Raw genomic sequence first — 25,076 nt, forward strand, 5'->3', positions numbered from 1 at the left:
ATCATCAACTGTATGTGTTATATATATATATATATATATATATATATATATATATATATATATATATATATATATATATATATATATATATATAAGTATTTCTTTCTTGCGCACCAAGATATTTAAATAAATTTTCTTCCAATTATATATCAAAGGAAAAAATATGAGGGAAGAGAGAGAGGGTGTTTTATTTCTTTTTTCAAATAACAAAAAGAGAAGGACAAGTAAAAAGGGTATAAGCAGGGTGTCATCTGCCAACCAAAAGGGTGAAAAGAAAAATAAAAAATCATATTAATTAAGGAAAAAAATTATATGGCTAGTCAAGCCAAATAGAAGGAGTAGTTAATATATTACTATACAATGGATGTTAAATTTGTGGAATAAAAAAAATTGCACTATTATCTTTAAAATGGTGTGATTTTGTTAGAATCTTATGTTAGTATTGTGAGGTTTTAGAAGCTTGTACAAGAAGTTTTGTAGAAGAATTGAGAATTGAGAGAGCGAGAGAGAGAAGCTGAAATTGTTTTTGAAAAATTGAATTGGATTTTTTACAATACAGGTATTTATAGGTGATAAGTAAATGTATGGTTTGTAAGACTTCAGGTTAGTTAGAGAGTAATAGAATTTAATAGAATTGGATCTAGTTGGCATAACTGACTTAACAGCAAGTTAAATGGGGAAGAGTTTATATTTGCTACACTAATAACATGCCCCCCTTAAACCAAGGGTCTCCTAAGGATCTACTTCAAACACTCTGAGTAAGTTTTTAAACTTGAGAAACATTGCAGCTAAAAGAGATTTGGTGAGTGTATCTACAAGTTGATCTTGTACTGTGATGTGTTGGATGAAGAGCTCCTTCTTGATAACAAAGTCCCTCACGAAGAATTGATTGAGGGCAAAGTGCTTTGACTTGTTGTGCAGAATTGGGTTGGCAGACAGGAGAACGGCGCTTTGGTTGTCGCAGTATACCATGGCCTTGGTGGAGCATGGTATTTTGACCTCAGTGAGTAAATTTTGTAACCAGATTATCTTAGACACTGCATTAGCAATGCTTGTGAACTCTATTTTTGTACTGCTTCTTGAGACTATAGTTTGTTTTCTGTTGGCCCAGGACACTAGGTTTGGACCTAAATAGGTTTCATACCCATTAATAGACTTTCTATCATCAATGTCACTAGCCTAATCTAGGTCACAGAAGCCATAAATTCTGAAAGTTGTGAATTTTTTGAACCTTAAACCATACTGGGCTGTGCCTGAGAGATACCTAAAAATTCTCTTTACTACTTTCCAGTGAGAATCAAGAGGGTTATGGAGGAATTGTGCAACTTTATTTACTAAAAAGAAAATTTCTAGTCTTGTGATTGTAGCATATTGCAAGACTCTAACGATCAATCTATAGAGTGTGAAATTGTTGAAGGTACCATCACCAAAGGCTGAGAGTTTAAGAGATGATGTCATAGGGGTGGTTACAGGTTTGGCATTGTTCATCTCAGCTCTTTTGAGAAGGTCTTGAATGTACTTTGTCTACTTTAAGGTTACTGTCCCATTGCTGCTATGCTTCACTTCAATTTCAAGAAAGTAGTTCATTTCTCCTAGGGCTTTTAGAGAGAATGTGATGTGTAGCTGAGTCATGATGGAGCTGATCTCTTATTCTGAACTTCCAGTCACAAGAATGTCATCCACATAAACTAGAATGTAGGTTGCTGAGGAGGAGGTGAATTTGGTGAAGAGAGACACACCTGATCTGGTGCTTGCAAAGCCAACCTTGTTTAGAACATAGCTGAGTTTTGTAAACCATGTACGTGGAGCCTGTTTGAGGCCGTAAAGTGATATTTTCAACTGGCATACTTGATGAGGATTTTGGGAAGTGAAGCCTTCTGGTTGTTGCATATATACATCTTCATAGAGGTCACTGTTGAGGAATACATTATTGAAGTCAAACTGGTGTACTTTCTAGCCTTTTGCAAGCGTTATGCTGAGCATGACCCGAACGGTTGCAGGTCTGACTACCAGACTAAAGATTTGGTCATAGTCAACCCCCTATTTCTAGTGAAAGCCCTTTGCCACAAGTCTTGCCTTGTACTTCTGAATTGTGCCATCATGGTTCCTTTTGACTCGAAACACCCATTTGCAGCCTATGGGTGCGGAGTTTGGAGGCGGATCCACTAACCTCCATGTATTTTTTTCATTAAGGTTGAGTATTCCTCATGCATGGCTTCTCTCTAGTGTGGGATGGTAAAGGCATGGGCAATGGACTTCGGGAGATTGGTGGCCAAAGCTGTATTTGAGGATAGGGTGGCAGTGAACATTCATGGTTTGGTGATACCAATCTTGCTTCTGGTTTGCATGGGGTGTGTGTTCTGCACAGCAGTAAGGGCATTGTTAGAGTGAACATTGAGAGACAACTGTGTGGATTGAGCTGTAGTGAAAACAGCAGGATGTAGACGAGACCCAATTTCAACCTGCAAGGGGAGAGTTTCAAAAGAATCTGCACTATCAATAATGTTAGCTTCAGACTCTGAGTCAGTGATATGAACATGTGTAGTTTGTAATGAATTAGATATAATATTGGTATTAGTGGAAGGTGTATCATGAATGTCTATGCAGGATGGTTTGAAGATGTAAGTGTATGGTGGTATGGTTTTTGAGGTTGTTGGTTTTGGGTTAGAGGAAGAGGGGTGTGATGGAAACAGTGATAGAAAGGAAAATTCAAGTTCATTAAAGATGATGTTTCTAGCCATAAAGGCTTTGGCTGATGAAGACAGGCACTTATATCCCTTGTGGTCAGGGCTGTAAGCTATGCAGATACATTTGGTGGGTTGATGGTTCAGTTTGTGTTTGTTATATGGTGTTAGCCAAAGAAAACAGGCACAACTGAAGGCTTTTAGGGAGTTGTAGTCTGGTATAGTGTTGCATAGGGTCTCTAAGGGAGATTTGAGGTTTAGTGTTGGGGTTGGAAGTCTATTAATGAGATAGTTTGAGGTTAGGATATCCTCATCCCAAAAGGAAAGGGATAGAGAGGCTTGTGACAAGAGGGTGAGGAAAGTTTCCATCAAGTGTTTGTGCTTTCTCTCCACACAACTATTTTGTTGGTGTATGTGAGGGCAGATGAGTCTGTGTTGTATTCCTTGATCTCTGAGGTATTGATTGAAGGTGTTTGACATGTACTCTGCTCCATTATTAGTTTGGAGGGCCTTGATTCTTTGGCCAGTTTTGTTTTCAATGAGTGCTTTGTATTGGTAAAAGGCTGTGAAGGTTTGGGCTTTGGTGTGTAAAAGAAAGGTACAGGTGTATCTGTTGTATCCATCAACAAAGCAAGCATAATATCTGAATCCAGATTTGCTGGGTTGTGCTGAAGGTCTCCAAAGATCAGAAAAGACTAACTCAACAGGTGTTATGTATTGAGTTTGGGACTGTGGGAAGGGAAGCTGGTGAATTTTTTTAATGGTGCAGGGTTCACAAAATGCAAGGGTGTTGGTAGTCTGAGAGAATGGAATATATTTGGTGAGTATGGTCTTGGTTATTTTAGGGAAGGGTGGCGGAGTCTTTTGTGCCATATGTCAAGAGGGTTAATGGTGTTAGTTGTGGCAGTAGGTTTGAAATTGAATGTGGTAGTGGTGTAAGCTGTGACATTGGGTATGAAAATTTGGGTTGGGAATGATTTGTTGTTGACTTTGGTAGGTTGGCTGGGATCACAAGAGTTGTTTGTGATTGAAATGGGTAGTGTACTGGTGGGAGTGTTGTGGGAATTCTTGGGAACATTATATGTGGTGCAATTTGTGACTAATGCAGCAAATCTATTTATAGATGCAAATTTAGAGGAGATAACTTTATTAGTGCCAGAATGAGCAACATAATTTACAGTCATATAAGCAGGCTTGTATAAAGTATTATCATCAAATGCAATTGGTACAGTTATATCAGTGCTGGAATTAGTAACAGAATTTACAACCTTATCAGTAATTTGATTTGAAGTAATAGCATTAGCTAACACAGGCACATCAGTGCAGGGATTGGTAATAGAATTTGTAATCACATAAGTAATTTTATTATTTGAAGTAATAGCACCAAGTGCATTGAGTGGCACAATTACATCAAAGAGCATTGTTTTATTACACAAGCTATCATTTTTGCCTCTAACATTGGTTTTGTTGCTCACACTACTTCTATCAACACTCACACTACTTGTACTACTATAGTCATTCTTAACAGTTCTACTGCTACTATTTGACATTTTTCTTAGAACTTGATTCTCAACAGGTCTTGATTATTCTTTTTATTTTTATTTTTTTTTTCTTTTTATTTTTCTTTTTCTTTTTGCATACTGCTACTGTTTGCTACTCTTATTTTTTCACTTTGTGTTTTGTTACTCAAGATTGCAGTGTTTGTATTTATTTTCTTTTGCTGATCAGCATTGCAAGCCTGTGAAGCTTGGACTTTATTTGTCTTCTAGATTGGTCTTGAAATTTGGATGTCATTGAATTTATATAGTCCATTTTTAAGTTTATCTTAAAGTAGAATCTTCTTGGACTCTTGACATTTGACAGCACAAACATAAGGCCAAAATTTAAAGAACACGCCATTATTTAGTGCAAATTTTAAGACACTAAACAGGTTCTTTGAAATTGTAGGGACCTGAAACAAGTTCTAGAGTTTAAAAAATTATTTTGATATAGATGCATGCATGATAGACCTTTCAATATTAGCAATAGTCATGCCTTTTCCATTACCTCCAAACACTTGTTCAGGTCCTGTGTATTCTGAACTGCTGAATAAGTTCATCCGATCGAATGTGAGGTGGTGAGACGCCCTTGAGTCAGGATACCAGCCATTGTCAATGCTGTTTGTAATGAATAGTGCTTGAGGAGGACTTGAGTTGCTTGAGCTTGCTTGCTGACTTGACTGGTAAGGAGGCTGAGCATGTGGAATTTGTTGATGAAAAAGGCCGTTTTGTGGTGGATGGCTATCGTTGGAGTTGTAAAGTTGAGAATAGTTTTGGTTGAATCTATGAAAGCATTGCCAAACTATGTGGCCAATTCTTTCACACAATTGACACTGCGGCTTGCTTCCTTGCCACCAAGATCTGCTTCCTCTAGAGTTTCTTTCTCTGTCTCTCTTACTTGATTATTCTCTTGCATAATAGCTTCCATAGAATTTTTCTGCTACAAATTTGTTGCTCACCTTGCTTGTGTCTGATTCTTTTTTAGCAAGGTTTGTATGAACTATAGTCAGATCTGTTTTTCTTAATCTTTCATTCACCTCTTTTTGTGCAAGAAGTTGTGATTCGAGCTCGCTGATGGTCATTGAGTCTATTCTTGAGTTTACCGTAGTGATGAAAGTACTGAATTCTTCATCCAGACCTCCTAGGACACAATCAAAATATTCTTCCTTGGAAAGTGGAGCACCAAGAGCTGATAGGGAGTTAGCTACCTTATTGATTTTGGTTATGTACTCAATTATTGTTGTGCCGTATTTCTTTATTGTTTTCAGCTGTGCCTTCAACATTCGTATTCTTGATTGACTCTGGCGATGAAGTGTTCTTCCAGTGAATCCCAAATTTCGTGCACGTAATCATATTCAATAACCCTATTTTCAAAGGCTTCATTCATGGCGAAGAGCATCCATGCTACTAAGCATTCATCTTGTTGTTCCCACGCTTCGAATTATTGTGAGATTTTACCTTCGACTCGATCCTGTTCCGAATTGAATCTTCTTAGAATTGATAGTGCTGTGATGTGATTCTACAGTTTGTTGGCTTTAACACATGCAAGAGCTTGACGCTTCTATGCTTTGAAGTTATCTTCATCGAGTTTGATTGTGGCTGAAAAGTTTGTAATTAACACCATTGAAGTTTGCTGTGCAGCTTGAGCGGGTGTTGCAGAAAGAACGTGATGATCAATAGACCAAAACTACAGTTCTGATACCATGTGAGATTTCAGAAGCTTGTAAAAGAAGCTTTGTAGAAGAATTGAGAAAAGAAAAAGTGAGAGAAGCTGAAATTGTTATTGAAAAACTGAATTGAGTTTCTTATAATGCAGGTATTTATAGGTGATGAGTAAATGTATGGTTTGTGAGACTTTTAAGTTAGTTAGGGAGTAACAAAATTTAATAGAATTGGACCTAATTGGCATAATAACTTAACAACAAATTAAAAGGGGAAGAATTTATATCTACTATACTAACAAGTATACATTTCTATCTTTTTTTTCTTGTGTTCTTTTTACAAAATTTGTGTTGTTTTCTCTAACTGATTTTTCTATATTTTGTGACAAGCTAAAAAAATATGTATAACTTAACATGTGTATTGCCAATAAATTAAAATATGACATTGAAATAGCATATAATGCAACACAAAAATGTAAATACCTCAAATTTTAAAACAAGAAAATAACAACTTAGTTTTTTAAATAAAAAGAGCATAAAAACCATGAAAAGAATTATTATTATTTAAAGAAAATAGCCACCTCTCCCAACCTTATATTGAGCAATAATATATAAAAATAATGATAACTATTCAAATCTCATGCATAATAATGTAATGAAGATAATCACACAAATAACAAGAAATATAACCATTCACTACGTGTATTCTTTTATCAATTATATTTAATTAAATTTTTGCAAAAAATATTTATATGCATAACATCATATCAAAACTTTTATACTCTAAAAATTTAGAGTTCAATCACTAGCTTAATAACAAACAAAAAAAAATTAAACACAAGACAAATTAAAAAAAAAACATATGCAACTCACATAAACTCAATAAATTTTTTTTGTATGAAAAGATATATTAAAAATATAATTAATTTATAAAATTTAATTTTGATGCACTGACAGTGTAAAGTGTTTTACATACTCGTGCAATCATATTCGTTCTTTTGAATAACCAATAACGCAGTTAATATAAAAAATAGTTATTTTTACTACATAACATTATGTAAATAATTGCACGTATAAAACTACTTTACACTTATTGTACATTAAAATTAAATTCTTGTTTATATGTCTTCTCTTAGCAGTTTAAAATTTTACAAAAAATGATTTTATGAGATAAATCACATACTTGATAGTTATTTGTAATTCATTCCTTTTGATATAGTTTCAATAACCAAAACCACATGAAATGAGAATTATTTAAATCTCCATATATAATTATTGTTCATTACTCCTTTAATTTATGAGTAGTAGTAGTAGTCAGCACTCTTTTTTGTAGTGGCAAAAACAAGTAGAGTCTTGGCAAAGTGATTCCATGAAGGGGGCACCCCTCTCCTTCGCCTTCTCTTTACATTCCTTGGAGCATAAATCAGACAAGCAGTTGTAACTCACAGGCCATTCTTCTTGACAATAACGCTCTTTGCCTCCACTACTCACTTCTATTCTCACTGAACATATAGCTGCATGCATGCAATCACATGCACTTAATTATTTATTTATTACATTAATTAAACGTTTAAATAATATATTTAGGAGTAATACTGTATGATCAGCAAATATTATCAATTTTTATTTATATTTAGTTAGCAATAATTTATATCTATATTTACCAAAATTTTATATACAAAAAATATATAATTTACACGTATAAATCAATATAATTTGTACTCGTATTTTTTAAAATTTACACATATAAATTAATAAAATTTATTTATTAAAGACAATTTAATATTTATTTTGATCAAATAATAATAAAAATAATAAAAATTACTAATTGTCAAAAAATTTTCATTTGATAATTAGTGCAATAATTTATCTTATATATTATTAGGATAAAGAATCAACAATAACAATTATATAATAATTAATATAATGAGAACCTAAAACCAGAAGGAAAAGTGACAAAAGATTTGCCCTAGTGAAGTTAGCCGCCATCTATGAAATACTTGCTATATCAGTAACTTTTAATTTTTAATTTGTGCATGTAACTCTAAGAGATTTAGGTGGTGTATTTATATGTAACTCTAAGGAGCCGCCATGCATGCATATGCTCCATTACTATATTATTGTCTAAAGGTTAATAATAATTAAGTTCAGTTGAATTAATAAAACTTGGTATTTACAAAAGGTAATTAATAATGTTTGGCTTTTGGTATTCATGAAAAGTTAATAAAAATAAGGGAAAATCTAGAGGGCAGTAAATTTATTAAAATTTGATCAGCATTTAGTCAGCAAAAAGAAAATGATTGATTCTTTATTATTAAATAAAATTTCACACCATTAAATACATTATTGATGGCTAATTGATGGCTACAACTCACAAAATTTACTACTCCTAGCACTCTTCTAAAAATAATACATCTAACTCTTATCTTATATTATGAATTATTTCTTTTATTATTTGACGGTAAATGATTGCTTAATTAAAAGAAAATAAATTTAAAATAAAGATTGGATCATTCATAGAGACCACATAAAATATTGTATAAAATATTCATTTTGCATTGAAGTTTCCGAAATGACAACCAATTTAAAATATGTTAAATTTTATAGAAAGTTTCACATAATCACATCTCTAAAGAATAAGCCATCTAAAGAATTTATTATTAATATAAAATATTTTTCATTTAGATAAATTAATTTTTTATATTGTGACTTAATTTTAATTTTAATAATAAGGGTGTGTATGGGACGGGTGAAACCGGGTTTGATGTGACCCATATCCGACCCGAAATATATACCGGGCCTATTTATTAGACCCAAACTCGGTCCTAGACCCGATGAAACCTATACACTTTCGGGCCACGATTATACCGGGTAAAAATCAGGTAAAAACCGGGCCGTTAACATTACATTACCTTGATACCTTCTTATAAGTTAGCATGTGAAAATATCCAAATTTTCAAAGTTTCAACTATTATTTGACATGGTAAAATTCACTTAGAAAAATATAACAAGAACCAACTCTTTTCTAAAATTAAAGCATAACCATAATCAATACTAATATTATATAATAACACCAAATATTTAAATCAATACAAATAACACAATATTTTGCATTAGTCTAAAATCTTATGCATTTTAAACAGAAAACATTAACTTATAGTCTTATGATAACTAATAACACAAAATATTAAGGTTTACAATACTTAAATTCCACATAAGAATAGCTATCATCCATCACTAATAATACAAAATATTAATTGTGTACGATGACTAGCTAGCGGGCCGATTTCGGGTGACCCGAACCATGGCCTGGACCCGACCTTAAATCCGATGAAATCACACCAAATTAGCTCCTAAAGTGCTCGAAGTCGGGCCGGACCATACAAACCCCTATTTAATATAATATCGATAAAAATCTATTCGATTTAATGTTATTAGGTAACTCACCTGTAATGTTTAGGCATCCAAATAATTATTCATAAATCTCATCAAATGATTTAACTTTGAAAATTGAGTTAAGCTTACTCTCAATTAGGTTTGTTCAACTTTTTTTCCCCTCTTCTAAATACCTTTTGATGGTTTATCAGTGGCTAAGAGAAGGGGGTTGAATCTTAGTTTCTTTTTTCGCTTAGTAACCCTTGCTGTCCTTTAAAACACTTGAGAAGATATTTCTTGTTTTTGTCTCGTGCCTAGTCAGGAGACTTTTTAGTTTTGTCTCGTGACCAACCAGGAGATATTTTTCAGTTTTGTCTCATATGCAGCAGAAACAGAAATAGAGTAGAAGAAAGAGAAAATCACATCAAGATATATCCTGGTTTAGCTGCTAAGTGCAATGCAGCCTACATCCAGTCTCCATCACAATAATGATGGAATTTCACTATAATCATCTTTGATTACAGACACCAATTCTCCCTAGGAACTACCCTTCCTATCCAGGACAAGTCCAGAATCTAAACCCAAAACTGAACTTGACTTGGTCACTGCCAAACTTTCAACTGCTAAGTGCTAACCCAACTTGCAAGGGGATTCCCACAGAATCATGAAACACAACACAGATGTACAAAGGACCTCTAAGGACATCTATGGCTTTTTCTTTTAATTTTGTGCACTCTACCTTTTTCCGCTCTATGACTTTTTCTTACAAACCTCACTGTTTGCCTTTTTTCATGAGACTCAAGACAGACAAAATTAAACAGAAAAATACAAAACAGAATACATTGAAGGAGAAGAAAATCTGTTAGCTTAGGTAGCTATGTGAACACTGTGCCTTGCACTCTCACTCCTTGCCTCAAGCCCTGGCTGTTCTCACTTATTTATAAAAGGGGAAGCCTCTACGGTTAAAACTAAGAACCAAGCTAAACTTCTTCTTCTTCATGTATACCGGTTTGGCCAAAGAGAGAGGAGAGGAAACCGAATGCTATATCCAACATGCAATTACATCTGAGTCTTCTCTTTACACTAAGCTTCATCAATCCGAGCCATCCCTCCTTGCTTGTACTCCAAGAAGGACTCCTAGCCCTTGATGCTTCTTGATGCATGACAGCTCTTCCTGCTCCACTTTTGCTTCCTCCTTCACGTAGCCACCCTAGCTACCTTCTGTGATGAGTGAACCCAAAAATAGAGACGAGCCATCCCTGAGATCTTCTTCCTCTGACCGAGATCTTCTTCTTCTATTTTTGGGTATGGAGAGCTTGAGCTTACTTCACCAAATCTTACCTTATTTTGGTGAAGATCTCAACCACTACATACTTTATGTTTTCTTTTTCTTGCCATCATTGTGATGGTCTTTAACTTGCTTCTAGCTTCATCTTGATAGCTTGCAAAAGCTTCCATGGTTGCTGTGATGGAAGTGACTGAAAGTGAGAAGAGAGATGAGAGAGAATATAGAGTAGAAAGAAAAGCAATTAAATGAGTTTGAACAAAGTAATCAAAAATGAGTTGCTTTTGCTTCCCTCTTTGCTCAATAGCGTGTCTTCATTAAGGCCAACCATCTAATCAATTATAATTTCTCTCTCATGATTCTAAAGACTGCATTAATTCATCTTAATAAAATTTGAATTCCATCACATGATAAAGAGATGAGATATGTTGGAAGCATGAAGCAAAACATTTGCTTTTCTCTCAAGATTGATTTCGGATCAAGCAAGTTAGTAAGCAGAATAATTTGGGCTCATAGTAAAGATTAAATTCTGACCCAACTAAACAATTCAGCCAACATTCATATTATAATTGTGCATAAGGCTGATTTTACTGGGCTTGTTTACCAAGATATTGATCCAATTTAGCAAGACTTTATTTCAGCTAACATAATCATATCAATTTAATATCAAGGCTGAAGGTAAAATGTATATACGGGTTTGCAACAATTTTCTTTTATTTTCGACCCAATTAAAACCTGCATAGCAAAATTAATTGATCAGCATATATGAATTGAAATCATATTAATAAATGTGTTATTCATAAACTTAAACGTTAAAACATTTTCTTAAGAAAAAAAATATTTATTATTTCACTAATTGTGTCACATTTATATTGTAGTCGGACTAATTAGTTCAATTTCTTATTATTTCTGAAAAGAAGGTTTTTGTTAAAGAAAATGGTTTAAGTGTTGATTTTAAGGAAATTGCGCGACACGAATAAATCGTCACAATATACAAATTTGCTTATATAAGCCAAGAGATTCTTACTAACTAATATGAAACAACATGCTTTAATTAAAATATAAAATATATAAATTTTTAAATTAACAAAAAATAATATATAGATACAATAATATTATTATTAAATTAGTTAAATTTTATTCGATAACTCCGCTTATATTACACTTGCGGTACATAGTCGGTCCCAATCCCGGATAAAGGACGAGGGTTACGTTGTGTTAGATTTTCGACAACTAACATAAAAATATAGTCGAACCCCCACGACATGAATCAAAGACATTATTGCGCTAAAAATAGGTCGTTGCCCGGAAACAACGCGCTATATGGCTCGAGTACGGTGTCAAATGAGCAAGAGCCGCTGCATCAGTGTCCGGATGTAGTGTTAAATGAGCAAGGGTTCCCGTGTATTCGTGAATGGACGAGGATAAATAATCTAGTTCACAAAGTAAAAGGTAAAGATCGGAGTGACAGAAGGTTGAGCTTTGGGACATGGAACATAAACACTCTAATAGGAAAGTCCATGGAGGTGGTGGATACCATGACAAGGAGGAAGATTAACATTATGTGCCTACAAGAAACAAAATGGGTTGGTGCGAAGGCTAGGGAGTTGGATACTTCTGGTTTCAAACTTTGGTACGTATACAAGAAAGGTGAAAAATAGGAATGGGGTTGATATTATTGTGGATAAGCAGTGGAAGGAGAACGTAGTGGATGTCAAGAGGGTGGGAGATCGGATCATCTCTATCAAACTTGTGGTGGAGGGAGGTGTTTTTCATGTGATCAGCGCTTATGCACCGCAAGTGGGTTCGGACGAACAACACAAGATAAGATTTTGGGAGGATCTAGAGAGTTTGGTCCAAGACATACCTTCGTCAGATAAGATTTTCTTAGGAGGAGATTTAAATGGCCATGTTGGAAAAGAAGTGACTGGGTATGGAAGTATTCACGGAGGTCATGGTTTCGGGGTGATCAATGCCGAGGATAAAACTATTTTGGACTTTTCCTCAACCTTTGACATTCTCATTTATCGCAAATACATGTTTTAAAAAGAGAGACGAACATCTTATAACCTATAAGAGTGGTATGACAAGCTCTCAAGTCAACTTCTTCTTGTTGAGAAGAGTCGACCGAAAATTTTGCATAATTTTAAAATTATCCTGTGAGATAGTTTGACAACACAACATAGGGTGCTCGTCATGGATTTTCAGGTTGAGCAAAAGTTGAGGAAAGACATCATACAAAGAACCCAAGGACGAGGTGGTGGCGAATGAAATGTGAGGAACAATGAAGCTTCCTAAGACGAGTAGGAAAAGAGGCAAAGTGGGATGGGAAAGGAAGCACGAAAGAGATATAGAGGGAAATGGCAGAAGTTATTAGAAGAACAGCAAAAGAAAGCTTTGGTGAATCTAAAGGATTAGGACCAAGAGACAGGGAGTCCTGGTGGTAGAATGCGAATGTACAAGAAAAGATAAAGATAAAAGGGGAGTGCTTTAAAGAGTGGTCTTTATGCCGCAATACAAATAATTGGGAAAAATATAAGGCGGCTGAGAAAGAGACAAAAGTGGCTATAAGTGAAGCAAGAACAAGAGCATATGAAGGTCTCTACTAGTCTTTAGGCACGAAAGAAGGAGAAAAAGGTATATATAGAATCGCAAAGAGCCGTGAAAGAAGAACGAGAGATTTGGATCAAATTAAGTGCATAAAGGATAAGGATGGAGAGGTGCTGGCTCAAGTGGAGAAGGTTAATAAAAGGTGGAAGAGCTACTTCTATGAGTTATTTAACGAAGGACAGAAGACTCTTCCGAGCCTTGGTTGGTTATGCATAAGGGAAGAAGATCAAAACCTTGACTACTATCAAAGGATTCGAGACTTCGAGGTAAAAGAGGCTCTAAAGCAGATAAAAAATGGCAGGGCAGTAGGACCTGATAATATCTCGATTGAGATTTGGAAGGGCCTTGGAGGAAAAGGCATCAACTGGTTAACCAAGCTTTTTAATGAGATTTTAAAGTCAAAGAAGATGTCTGATGAGTGGAGAAAAAATACCTTGGTACCTATCTATAAGAATAAGAGGGATATACAAAGTTGCGAAAACTATAGAAGGATCAAAGGATTTATGCCAGGCAGATCCACCACTAAAATGATATACCTGTTAAGAAGGATGATTGAGAGGTATCATAGTAATAAAAGGGATCTACATATTGTGTTTATTGATTTGAAAAAAGCGTACGATAGAATGCCAAGGGAGATCTTATGGAAGGTTTTAGAAAAGAGAAGAGTAAGAATCACATATATTCGTGCAATTAAAGACATGTATGATGGGGTCACAACTAGTGTGAAAACTCAAGGTGGTGTGACAGAGAAATTTCCTATTGGTATAGGATTACACTAGCGACCATCCTTAAGTCCATATCTTTTCACATTAGTCTTGGAAGTACTCACAGAGCACATCCAAGAGCCTGTGCCATGGTGCATGCTTTTTGCCGATGATATCGTTCTTATGGTAGAGTCAAGGGAAGACCTAAATAAGAAGTTCGACTCATAGAGAGAAGCTCTAGAAGTGTATATATGGTCTGCACATAAGCCGTAGCAAGACGGAATATATGAAATGTAAGTTTAGTCTAAGAAGGGAAAACCCTAATATAGAGGTGAAGATTGGAGAAAACATCCTACCAAAAGTTAAAAGTTTTAAGTATCTTGGATGCATCATACAGGATAATGGAGAGATTGAACAAGATGTAAATCATAGGATTCAAGCAGGTTGGTCAAAATAGCGGAGTGCATCTGGTTTTATATGTGAGAAAAAAAGTACCTTTAAAACTTAAAGGTAAATTCTATCGCACTGTTATAAGACCGGCTATGCTTTATGATACGGAGTGTTGGGCGGCCAAACAGGAGCACGAACATAAGCTGAGTATGCCAGAGATGAAGATGTTGAGATGGATGAGTGGTCATACGCGATTGGATAAAATAAGGAACGAAGATATAAAGGATAGAGTTGGAGTAGCACGCATTGTGGAAAAGATGGTTAAATCGCGTCTCAGGTGGTTTGGACATGTGAGAAGAAGACCGACAAAATACCCAGTCGGGAGGGTGGATGAGATAGAAGATGGATAAGGGGTGAAAGACAGAGAAAGACCTAAAAAGACCATCCATGAGGTGGTCAAACGAGACTTAGATGTAAATGGTCTCTCTGTAGACATGATACATGACAGAGCACAATGTCGTCGTTTAATTCATGTAACCGACTCCACTTAATCAGACAAGACTTTGTTGTTTTTGTTGTAGTTAAATTTCATTCGATATTAATTAAAATATATCACTTTCCCAAAGCAACATTATTCTTTAAAAAAAATTGCCCGATCTATATCAAGAATTTAAACACTAATAATAAAGAGATTATTTTTGTAATCGAGTTGAATCAAGTTTTTTTATTCTTTTTATGTGTCTCTTTTTTGTTCTTCAATTCACTTTTATTGTGTAAATAAATTATTAGACCAATTTTATTACCAAAATAACTTAGTCATATAGTATCATCGAATTACTGTATGAATTAGCATAATTACAAAAATATATACCTAACGCCTGCAAAAAACACAGTCGTTTTTAATCTTCTCAAGATGCAATAATATTTGATAATATTATATGATTACTTGAAAATATCCTATCATCGTGTGTTTAATTTTATGCAAGTGCAAAAATAATCTAATTTATTATAATTTAATATCTCCAACTAGGTTTAAGACACATTATTAGCAATTTTATTTAAATATGTGCAAAAGAATCATCCAAACTCATGAAGAAACAATGCACATACTCAACTTGCAAGAATTTTTAGAAGTAGTTTAACATCTTTACAATTGCATTGTACTGGACGATAAAAATTCAAATCTGATCTTCTCAAAGGACCTTGATTTTTTTCAAGTATTGAGAGACTGTTAAGGCATTTTGGCACAACTTCATCAATTTTTTTTTATTTCGAAGATTCGAGAACCATTTTTATGCTAGAAACTTTCTTACAAAATTTTTCAGCAAAATCAGCATACATTACTAAAATTGTAATTTCTTTAGACATAAAATTTAATATTCAGATATTTACCACATTATTAACACACTCTTAAATTACTCTAGATTGAACACAAGATCGGATTGAGGAATGGTTCTATTAACGAAACTGAATTTGCACTTTGCATTGATAGTCTTTTTTTATGGCACGGCTCCAAAAATGATAGTTTTTTTTCTATAAATTGTTGTGTTACGAACACCAAACTTAATTAATCAGTTTGAGATAAGAAGAAAGGATCTACTATGGATGCAGAAAATAGTAACAATAAGAAATTAAAATTAAAAAAAAAAACGAAAAAATCAACCTTGATTTCGTGATTGGAATCTTTGGTTCATCAATTTAAAGAATTGTGAATTAAAACAACTCTCATCATCTCTATCTTATGAATTCACGTCGTAATATGAAGAGGAAAAGAAGATTCTAAAAGAAACTTGAGAAAGATAGAAGAAAAAGCAGAAGTGAGACTTTGAGAGAGGGTTGAAATTTTATATATGTAAGCGCAAAAATAATCTAATTTTATGATTCAGTATCCGCAGCTAGGTCTAAGACACATTATTAACAGCACAAACTTAATAGTCAATTCAAATAATAATAATAATAATAATAATAATAATAATAATAATAATATAGCTAAAAATTATAATATAGAGAGTCAAATTTCAAACAAATTTTTTAATTATCTTTTTTTATTACATAAAAATAATTTAGACGTAATGCGTATTTTTTACAATCTAAATTACTCAATATAATTATTAACATACAATGATATAAATCATTGTTAATATTCTATATAATAATATAATATCAAATATATTAATATTTTAATATTATTAAAAAAGCAAACAAATTTTTTAAAAATAAATATAGAGACGAGTACATAAAAATTAATTAAAGAAATACAAAAACTTGAATGTATAATATTAAATTAATTAAATAAAAAATATTAATAAATGAAAAATTAAAATATAAATATCATAAAAAAATAATACATAATAAAACCACTAAATTACATAATAATTTTTATTTTTTTAAATATATATCTCATACATGGATATAGTTTTTTACACTTCTGAAGAGCTGAAGTCACTAATCACCCTTTTTATAATCGTCCTTATATATAAGAACAACTCTCAAATGGTATATATTTTAATCTCCATATATTATTATTATTATTATTATTGGTTCTAATTTTAATTTATTTTAAATAATATCAGAGCATTCTTTTTGGTATTCGCAAAAACAAGTTTCACTTTTACCCAATACGCAATATGCTAGAAGATAGGGGGCATCCATCTCCTTCGCCCTCTCTTGACATTTCGTGGGGCATAAGTCAGTGAGGCAGTGGTCACTAGCAGCCCATTTTTCTCGACAAAAAGCTACTTTCTTTCCACTCATCACTTCTATTCTCATTGAACATATAGCTGCATGCAATCACAAACATTTATTAATTATTTTTATATTTTACAATATATTTCAGGACAAATAATTTTACTCTTATTTTTTCAAAATTTATCAAAATTACAATACACATTATTTTTTATTTATAACATTAGTTAAACGTTTAAACAATATACTTAGATTACTTGTACTAATATAACTAACGGATCCATATGTATGTATTTGTCAACTGTGTATTAATATGTATTGTTTTTTTTTTGTTAAATTAATGACAAAAGATTTCCTTCGCGACAATTTAAAAGAAAAATAATTTCTGTAAGGAAGCCACTCAGATAAAGACACTTAAAGCGTCTTTTTTTAAAGATGTCTTTTAATAATTAAAATTTAACACATATAATCGATTAGACGGTGCTATTTTTGTTATAATTAGGCCAGACAAATTAATTTGACCAAAAAAATAATGAATCAAATTTTAAACTGATCTAAATTAATATTATTTGTCATAAAAAATTATTACAATATCCTTATTATAGAAAATGACTAAAATACTCCTATTATATATATTAATTTTAATAATCCTAATTTCTAGCCCTTTACTCCTCTATGGTCATAGGTTAGAATTTAGAGTTTTCGATATATATATATATATATATATATATATATATATATAATAGGAATATTTTAGTCATTTTTTATAATAAGGGTATTGTAGTTATTTTTTATAAAAAATAATATATTAATTTAGACCGTTTAAAATTTGATTCACTATTTTTTCGGTCAAATTAATTTATCTGAGCTAATTTTGACAAAAATAACACACAGTTTAATCGATTATATGTGTTAAATTTTAATTACTAGACAACATCTTTAAAAAAAAACGTTTCAGACGTTTTTATTTAAGTGGCACCCTTTGTATAATTATTTATCTATCTCTATAGTTTTGTGGGAACTAATCATTTTACATCCTATTTTAAAGTTATTTCAAGTGATGAGAGTATATATGTTAAAAGAAATAGAAAGGTGGTATGTGTAATTTTGATAATTATTGTAATTTAGCTTATGTATAATATTAGGATAAACTATCAACAACAACAACAACAATAATAATAATAATAATAATAATAATAATAATAATAATAATAATAATAATAATAATAATAATAATAATAATAATAATTAATATAATGATAACCTAAAACCAGAAGAAAAAGCGATAAAACGTTTGTCATCGTGAACTTAGCCGCCATCTATGAAATACTTGCTAATAACTTCTAATTTTCAATTTGTGCATGCAACTCTAAGAGATGTGCGTGGTGTATTTATATGTAACAACTCTAATTAAGGAGTAGCCACGCATGCATATATGCTCCGTTATTATATTATTGTCTAAATAAAGGTTAATACAACTTGGTATTTACAAGTAATTAATGTTTGATAATCATGAAAAATTAATAAGAGTACATCTAGCTCTTATCTTATATTATAAATGATTTCTTTTATTATTAGATATATTATCAATTGAATTAATAAAAACTTAGTATTTACAAGAAGTAATTGATGTTTGGTATTCATGAAAAGTTAATAAGAGTATATTATAAATGATTTTTTTATTATTAGATATATAATACGAATTTGTATTAAAGAATAATAGAGAGAATTAAATAAAAATTTAGAGAAAATAAAATAGAAATTTTTAGAATTAAGATCAAGAAAAAAATAAAAATTTTTAATTACATATGATATATATTTATATTAGTATATTTTATTTTTTTTAATAATATAATTCTTTAATTGAACTATAGAAATTCTAATATTATTCTCTCTTTTAAAACAATATTTAAATTTGTAAGTATGTTCATTTTGACGGTGATCGGTGATGAAAGGTTTTTTTTTTCAATTTTTTTCAGTTAAGTATCAAGTTAAAAATATGGTTGATTCTCTTATTTTAAAATTCTAAACTAAAATATATTGTGTGAATGTGTGTTCGATTTGTGATAACACAGGAAATAATTATCAGCAGCGTAAAAAAAAAAAACAGGCGAAACGTAGCAGTACAAGGAAGAATGAGATCACTACTACTTCATCAATTTCTAGCACTGATAATAATAATGCGGTAATATTTTTCCAAAATGTTTCTTTCTCAATTGTTGGCCCTAGGGATCACAGAAAGGTTTCTATCATGCTCCCAATTAACAATAATAACTTCGGTGCTGAAATAATTCACATCAGTAACGAAGAATCAGATCTTAAATCATCATTGTTAGAGGTCAACTTTAATTCTGCTCCTTCAAAAAGATTACAAAAAAATATATATAAATCCTAACTAAAATTGTAACTATGAATTACAATAAATAAAAAAATAATTAATTCTAAAATAATAATTTTTATATTACTGTTTAAAATATTATTTATTTATTTTTTGCTATTAAGATCTCATTGTTTTAAAAAAAAACTATGGTATCACGTAAATAATATGGTTTAGGGTATTTAATGGAGTGTATTTAGAGTATTATTTTTAATACTTTTAAGAAATGAATTGATTTAGAATTAAAATTTACATTAAAATTGATTGATAAAATCAAATTGATATCACTTTAAAAATATAGTATCATCTTAATAGATAATTAATAAAATTTTGTCACTCAAATATAATTATGTTAATAAAATAATTAAAAATAATATAAAATTCTAACTAAACTAAAATTAATAAGCACGGAAAAAACAAATTTTATTTTTAATTTTAAATTATTATTTATAACATATGATCCTACAAATATTTTTATATCATCTTATAAGACCCAAAATAAAATTGAAATTAAATCTAACATTAAAGATGCTCTAAGATATACTGTTTTACTCTAATTTTTATATTTCTTGAACGACCACTGACTTATCCTACCCTCCATCCAACTCCTGGATTTCGGGTATAAAAAATTTCCATCTCGCTGCTCCTACAACAATAATTACTTTTAGCGACAATAATATAATGGTCATTATATATCTTATTTAACTAAATTATGATCTTTGCGGTAATTATATATTTATTGTTATTACTATATATTATAACAATAATTATATATTTTTTTAATTATTAAAAAAGTTTTTATCCATAATTATATAATTATTACTAAAATATGTCTAATTGACAATAAATATATTAGCAATTATTTTATTGTTACTAAAAATAAAATAAATAATTGCTATTATTATTATTATTATTATTATTATTATTATTATTTAAGTAATAATTAAATACTATCTTAAGTTAATGCTAATGTGTTTCGAAAAAATAAGAAGTACAATGCTCCTGAAAATTAGCTTGCTTTGAAGATAAAAAACAAAAGACAAAATATCAAAATTTTAAATTTTAAATCCTAAATCTCAAATCTCAAATTTAAATTATTAATATAAAATATAATGAAGAGTTAAGATGTATTTAATTAATAAAAATACATTTCTTATAATTATTTTTTTCGATTTTACATATACATACACACAAATTTTGCAAAATCATTCATACAATTCATTACCAAAGTCATAAAAAATAAACTCCAAAAATATAAAATTGCAGTTGCAAAGTCAAACTATATCCTTGAGATAGAAAAAAATAACGAGCAAGAATGATACATTTTAACACATAAATATAAATGATAAATAAGTCTTTACTCTTTTATTCTAAAAATAAATAAATTACTCAATAAATTTAATTACAAATAAGTTCTTGAACTTGATAAACAAGTGATACATAAATTCTTTTGTACTAAATACAAATCATTACTACAAGAACTTATATATTTCTTATCTACAAAGGTTTAATTTAGTAAAAAAAAAGTTATCTATCTTCATGATAAAAGAATCCAAAAATTATTTGTTTGCATAATATAACGAAAAATGATTTAAATCTTTAATATTAGCTTTTTCATAGACAAATATATGATACATATCATCATCATTATTATTATTAGAGGAATGTTAGAAGATTATCAAAATTTATTATTTTTAGTTATTAATTAACCATTAATTTCTAAACATATAAGTTAAAAAATATATATTATATTAAATTACCAAATTAAATAAATTAGCTTGGCAGCTAAAAATAATAACCAAATACAATAAATTTTAATAACTTTTGAGTATTTTTCGTATTATTATTATATTTTCTCCCCTGGTAGGCACCAATACTGGCAAGTACAAGTGTGAGGTCCTTTACAAAGTGACGAGAATAACACAGAATCCCCTTTGTGCTTCTTACAATGCTCGTAGCAAGCACTTTCAATTTCGCAGTTAAAGCCATGCTAGTTAGCATCGCCACAATTTCTGATTTTACCCACATCCACTTCACTTGTCACTGTTACAACACCACAAACACAATTTAATTTATTACAAAAATATTTAATAACAAAAAATAAAAATTACAATCAGTTAGAATTTGTCTTATTTAACATTCGTTAATCGTTAATACTAAATAAAACAGATAAATTCAGGCTAATTTTTTTTTGTTTCTCTAACCACTACAAGAAAAAAGCCTATGATCACATTTTTTTGTTACGCTTTAAAAGCGTGGCCAAAAATGATCTATAGCCACACAAAACTTTTGTGAGGGTGCCGCTTGAATAGAGATTTAGTCACGTTTTTTATTGTTACATTTCAAAAGTGTGGCAAAAATGGTCAATAATCACGCTTTTATGAAGATGGCAGTTGATGTGAGATTTTGCCACGTTTTTTTCTGTCACGCTTATAAAGCATAACTATGAAAAAATTTTGACACGCTTTTAAAGCATAATAACAGGATTTTATTATTGTAGTGTTTGAAAAGCGTAGTTATTTTCTATAAGCCTTTTTGACATGCTTCAAATAATAATAACACATTTTAAAAATAATAATAATAATAAATAGAGGAAGGAACACAAAATATATATTAACATAAGATATGAGATGATATTTTTGAACCTGAAAGCAAAAGGAAAAGTGTGAACAAGTTTGCCATCTTTAATTTTGCCATTTCTCAAACACTCTGTGTCTATAAAGATGCTTATTATTAATCTACCAATTTCGATATGCGTGGGTGTATATATATAAACCAAGATACTTAGTATGTACTGTGAAATACTATATAGTTGTTGATGTTAATGTTGATTAAATACTTTTATGAATTAATAAAAGAGTAATAGATAACATATTATTTTTGAATTGCTCAACTTTTATTCAAGTATTAATTAAAACATTCATCATATTACTTTACAATAATAAAGCAATATTATTCTATGAAAAGAATTCATCGAATTTATACAAAGAATTGAATTAGAATACTAAAATAATAAAAATATAGATTACTAACAATATATACATACCTGTTAAAACTTATGATTATTATGTAAATGAGCTTAGTTGTAGAAATGTACACATGCAGAGAACACACACTCTTTTTAATCTCGTCAGATGTATTATTATTATTATTATTATTATTATTATTGTTATTATTATTATTTAATAGTTAAGCACTAACTCCTGCAGTCATTTAACCACAGTTAAATTTAATATTATTATAGTTATAACAATTAAAACAACAAAATTTGGTGAGTTAATTAATTAACCAAAGTACTAGTGCTACTTATCGGTTGCTATGAAAAGTTAACATGTACGTAGGGGCAGCTTCCAATCTCTCATCATATATATATTTGGTTGGTCATCTTATTTCCCAATTAATTCGATAGATCAAAGACTGTTTTATTTAAAAAAAAAATTATTAATCAATAAATTATCATAAACGCAAAATAGAATTTAAATTTTTAATATTTATCTGAGTAAACGAATAAATTGATCACTCGATCAACACAACTTAATATACCTACAATATTTCAAATCCTAACTTCTTGTATCCAAATTCATCTATACTTTATATTTACCTAATCTCTCAATATATATATATATATATATATATATATATATATATATATATATATATATATATATAATATTTTTTACTGGACCGCATATGATATTTTTTAATTCAAAGAATATATAATCGGCTATACACTTCATCATCATCACGAAAATATCTTATCTTATTCTTATAATATTAAATTCGGTAAGTAGTTTAAAATAGAGAAATAAACCCTTGGATAGAATTTTAGAACGTTTTTCCAGCTCAAATGCCTTCAGACATTAGTATATTTTAAGTTTGTTAATGATATTTGTCAAATAAATAAATGCTTGTCAACTAAATATTGGTTGTACTAAGCGGTAAGGAAAATATTTTTTTATTAAAGTTTTTTAAAAAATTTTAGTGTGCTTAGTAAATCTCTTAAGTAAAAATACAAATACTAAAAAATAAAAAAAAACATTTCTCAAAAGGTTACAATTTTTTTTTCTAAAAGAATTTTTTAAAAAATATTTTAATAAAATAATAAAAAATGTTTTCAAATTATTATTGTTAGGGATGCCAATTGTGACTGCTGCTGTCTATTGTTTGTAGAGTTGATCATGTGTTGGTGCGATTGTTGTTGTCTGATTATGTTAGTGATGCTTCCTGATTATTGCTGTCTTTTAATATTGATTAAAGGAATTCTTGGAACCATTGGAGCTGCTGAACTTGCCATTGGACTGCGCTGCTGCATATCTTCACTTGCACGTGCTGTTTGTTGTCTCAGGATTGTGTTATGTTGCTGACCTGTTGCTACTGATTGCTGGTGCTGTTGTGTTGAGTCTGGACTGGGATGCTGCTGCTGTCCACTATCAATGTGGATTGAGGGAATTCTAGGCATTATTGAAACTGTTGGAGTTGAGCTTGGATCAACTGGCATCTGTCCCTGCTTAGCTGCTTCTTCAAATGGAAATCTGTCTTTAAAGAAAATTACATTTGGGGTTGTGATGATCTTCTCTTGTTGAGTGAGATACTTATACCCTTTTTGTGTTGTACCATATCCTACAAATGTACAAGGTGATGACCTTAAATCTAATTTGTACTTGTTGAAAGGTCTTTGATGAGGAAAGCATAGGCACCCAAACACCTTTAGGTTCTCATAAGGAGGTTTCTTTCCAAACAATTTTTCCGTAGGTGACTGTCTATGTAAAACTGGTGTGGGTAACACATTGATTAACTTGGCTGCTGACCTGCTGTTGTAAACGCCTCTCCCCAGAATTTGGTTGGCATTGAGGCTCCAGCCAACAGCGTTAGTCCCATCTCAACTACATGCCTGTGTTTTCTTTCTGTTGAGCCATTTTGCTGATGTACATGCAGACAAGAGAACCTGTGACAAATTTCTTTTTCCTGCAAAATCTTTGACAAGCCAACATATTCATCCGCATTGTCACTTTGTACCATTTTTAATTTTGTGTCTAATTACAGTTCAATCATTTGGTGAAAGTGATTAAAGACTGATTTAAGCTGAGCTCTAGATTTAAGAAGGTATATCCAAGTAAACTTTGAGAATGCATCAATGAAATTTACAAAATACCAATTTTCATTATTATCAGATATGGGTGCTGGTCCCCAAATATCTGTATATACAAGTTCTAATGGCTTTGTGTACACTGTTTGTGAAATAGGAAAAGGTAATTGATGCGACTTGCCAATACAACAGGCTGGACATTCTAGTTTATCAATTGTAAAAGAAAGATTACAAGTACTCAAAACTTTTGATATGACATTTTTATTTGGGTGTCCTAATCTGGCATGCCGCATGCCAAAGAAGAAGCTGATTCAAGCCTTTTACTGATGAAACATAGGCTGCTGGTGTATGTGCAGTGAATCTGACAAACTTATACAACCCCTTATCAACACTCCCTTGAAGAATAACTTTCTTGTTTTCCTGTGATTTAACACAACATTTATCAGCATGAAATTCAAAGAATACTTTGTTATCACAGCAGAATTGGTACACACTCATCAAATTCTTAGTGATTTCAGGTACGTGCAATAATTTTCTCATTAAAAACAACTTAGAGCTCAAATCAGATTTAAAACACGAATTACCAACATAATTGATTTGCAAACCTGTTCCGTTGCCTATCACAACTTGCTCATCTCCTCCATACTCCTCCTTCTCCATGAGATTTTGCTCATCATGTGT

The 25,076-nt window shown here is 30.9% G+C and overlaps 3 long non-coding RNA genes across 3 annotated transcripts; all 3 read right to left on the reverse strand.

The window, feature by feature from the left end:
* Nucleotides 1-7,073: 7,073 nt before the first annotated feature.
* Nucleotides 7,074-7,993, reverse strand: LOC112709857 (uncharacterized). Its single transcript, XR_003156548.2, has 2 exons — nucleotides 7,818-7,993; nucleotides 7,074-7,397 (listed from the first exon to the last, which is right to left on the reverse strand). It is a non-coding gene; the product is annotated as an uncharacterized lncRNA (long non-coding RNA).
* An 8,608-nt stretch (nucleotides 7,994-16,601) lies between these two features.
* On the reverse strand, nucleotides 16,602-18,427 carry LOC112712831 (uncharacterized). Its single transcript, XR_003157911.3, has 2 exons — nucleotides 18,197-18,427; nucleotides 16,602-17,027 (listed from the first exon to the last, which is right to left on the reverse strand). It is a non-coding gene; the product is annotated as an uncharacterized lncRNA (long non-coding RNA).
* Nucleotides 18,428-21,037: 2,610 nt separating this feature from the next.
* Nucleotides 21,038-22,340, reverse strand: LOC112712832 (uncharacterized). Its single transcript, XR_003157912.3, has 2 exons — nucleotides 21,955-22,340; nucleotides 21,038-21,352 (listed from the first exon to the last, which is right to left on the reverse strand). It is a non-coding gene; the product is annotated as an uncharacterized lncRNA (long non-coding RNA).
* Nucleotides 22,341-25,076: the final 2,736 nt, after the last annotated feature.

The sequence above is a fragment of the Arachis hypogaea genome, chromosome 9 (assembly GCF_003086295.3).
Source record: "Arachis hypogaea cultivar Tifrunner chromosome 9, arahy.Tifrunner.gnm2.J5K5, whole genome shotgun sequence".
In the NCBI taxonomy this organism is placed as follows: domain Eukaryota; kingdom Viridiplantae; phylum Streptophyta; class Magnoliopsida; order Fabales; family Fabaceae; genus Arachis; species Arachis hypogaea.